Consider the following 3,332-nt stretch of genomic DNA (forward strand, 5'->3'; position numbering starts at 1 on the left):
CGTAAATCATCGGATTATCCTGAAACTCCTCCGGATTGGCAATGCTCCCGGCGATCGTTTGCGTCGACACCCGCCCCAAGACCATGGCACCTCCAAACTCAAAAATTGCCGCAATCGTACAGGCTTGGATCATGGTCAACGTCTTTGCTCCCACCGAGGTCCCAAACGCATTGCCCTGGATGGAAAAACGGACGGGGTAACGGATATTTGAATGGATAAATAACTAGGACACGGGTGTGTGGAAGCATCGAGAAGCACAATGAAGCCGCCCCACGAAAAAGCGATGCCAGTACGATGCTGATGACCCAAAAGTCTCCCCCCAGAGATATGCGAGAAGGGCACACGAACAACACGTTTCCTGCCTTTTTCTTTTCCCACTCCTTTCCCTGACAAGAAAGGGAAGGCAAGTCACAGGCAAGTACATGCGAGAAGAATATATACATAAACGCACACATGTATATATATATGTGTGTGTGTATATATATATATATATATTTACGTATATATGGAAAAAGGAGACCCTCCCAACGCACCACATCGTTCGCTCCTGTCCCCCAGCCGAAGCCGAAAGCGCCCAGAGCCCCGTACACTGCCGTGCATGCCAAAAAGGAAGGAAATACATGCATAAATATGTCCATGAGCATTGAGCACGTGTCCATTGGTTTCCTCTCCTTCTCAGTGTACAATCCAAAGTTCACCCGCATCTATCATCTTTCCTCCTCCCCCCTCCTCATCACCTACCAACAATCCAAGCAAATTGGGCGAACATCCTCCTATATCCCTCCAAGAGGCTGCAGCGGTTTCAGAACCTGAGAATGTATGTAACTTGAAACCTCTGGCAGCCAGAGCACGGCGCAACTGTTTGATACAGAAGCGCAAGTCTCGGGGTGGAGGGAATAATGGAGCTGTGGCGCCCAAGCCGTTGCCTCCTAGAACCCAACAAAAATGGATGAAAGAGGACATGTGCGAGGCGATCAAAATCTATTTTGCGTGTATGCGATGTACCTTTCAAGACTTTAAGGCAACCACGCATAGGGTATGAGTGGTGGTGAATACAAGTCAACCTCAACCCCCCCTCCAGCATCAACGAGTCTCTCTATTCCCTGTGCTCGACGCCCAAGCCTCCCCAGGCCACGCAAGCTGTCAAGTCAGTCACGTTTGTCACACTCAAACATGGCGGATGATGCTATTACGACGCAAATTCGTCACACCCTGGTCACTAGAAGCAACGAACCGCTCAACAACTGGTGCCTGAACTCATGACCGTAAGACAATACGAGGCGACGGGATTGCATATCATGGAAGGGTAAATTTATTTCCCCGATCCTTGCAAAGTCCTTGTCGACGATGATCACTTCCTTCGGACGACAACGTTTAGGAGGGCTTAAATCTTAATCCATGACTTCTGCAACATCTTTCCACGCTTGTCCGGAGATAATCAACGCCATACAGGGAGCCTTTCAGCACATTCAAGCATCAATCATGATTCGATTCCCTCCTCCAAAATGTAACTGTCTACACCACATGATTACGATTCAATTCATTTAATGCATGGCATTGTCCGACCGCATGGACAAGATTAAAGCTTCCTTGGACGAGATTCGATTGTTTGTAGGGGCGTAAGTAGCCGTCGGGCCAAGATTCACTTGGCCGAACATTAAAGAGCGAACACTTCCAAAGCGGAAATAATCCAGTCCTGCGAATTTCCTGCGAAGAAGCATGGCCGCAAGCAAACTGGGTCCTTGATGTATGACAATGGATGCTGTATTGCTTTGGTTCTGGTGAAATCTGTGGTCTACATGGCTTTTTTTGCTGGCAGCTTGCTTATTCTGCTCAACAGCGCGATGCTGTCTCTCCTTAATACTTGAGCGCTATGATCTTGCTTTACAACACCATTATCATCTTCAACGCAGGTTTTGACAAAGTAATCAATATGAAACTTCATTTATGCTAGCTTTTCTTTGGTTGGGCGTTCAGAAAGGATCGAAAGAGCCTTTTTAGGCAAGCTTTGAATGTTGCGATGACGCCTTCGGTTTAGATTCCTTTCAAAATAATTATGTCTCGTAAAGCCCGAACGACGTACGGCTAAGAAGACATGCACGAAAATCTCAAACCCTGCATCCGTTCACGCAGCATTCAAAGCGAAGATCAAGCAACAATGTCAATCCTGCGCTGACAGCTAAAATGCATAGATAAGCTGTATCATCGACTTGCCATGAGGTCGGCGTTGTTTTCTACCGGATATCTAAATCCAACGATAGGAGGAACAAGTGCAACGCAACATTCCAATGTTGACAAGAACAACGGAAATGGTCTCTTGCCACTTCCTTGCGCCCGAAAAGCGTGTGTGCAAGGAATTATGTCTCGCTTGTTCCATCATGTGCGTATCAATCGACAAGTTTAGTACTTATGCGCGCATGGCCATGAAATGATTGGGTGAAAGACACAAAGGGCAGAGCTTCGCCCTTCGCAAGCCTTCTCCGCGCTGTTCAAAAAGTGATTGCTGCCCATCTTCCTTTTTCTTCATTTTGTGAGGTTGTCGACAAGAAGTACATGGAATCTATATGCCTCGTGTTGGAGACGCATCTTTGAGAGAACGCGTCGCTCTCCCAATGTAACCACTTTGTCATACTTAAGCATTGAAGTCCCATCAACACTTCCTCCGCGATGATATCACGTCAAGCCTAAGTATGCACGAGATTTGCATAAAAGACAACAAGACGTTAAGTAATACACCTGTCGTCAATAGCATACTCCCACTGTGAGTATGCACGAGGTGTGCACGAAAGACATCAAGATAGAGATTTGTTATCTATAATATACTCCCACTGTGACAAGAGGCAGCTGCTGGCTACGGTTTCCGGACTGGCATGGTAAAAATTCCGTTCGACCAGTGTATGGACCCTGCGTGTGGAGGCAATTCATGTACGCGTGTGATAAAGCATGATGCGATGTCCCCCACTTGATATTCCACCAAAGAAAAGACAGCCCGTTCGACCCGTTTTCTTCCCTCCGAGAATAGTATCGATAGCAACGGCCAAGGTTGCTTCCTCAGCCTCTGATCCCATCATTTTTTGAAGTCTGCTCTTTATGTAGTCATCCTTGCTTCTTCAAATCACGCATCATCCCCGCCCACATGCCTCCTCCGTCCTCCCTCTTCGCTTCATGCCTCTTCCCACCTTAACCTCCCCCTCCCAACACATCACCTAGTCCCTTCAGCCCTTATCCAATCCTTTCACCTCCTCGCCTGCCTCCTGCCTCCCCTCCTGATGACGCTGCGGTGGGTTTTTCTATCGTATCGCTTCTCGCTTTGATATTCTCTTGAAGACAAA

This window comes from Nannochloropsis gaditana (assembly GCF_000240725.1).
Source record: "Nannochloropsis gaditana CCMP526 unplaced genomic scaffold scaffold476, whole genome shotgun sequence".
NCBI classification, from domain to species: domain Eukaryota; class Eustigmatophyceae; order Eustigmatales; family Monodopsidaceae; genus Microchloropsis; species Microchloropsis gaditana.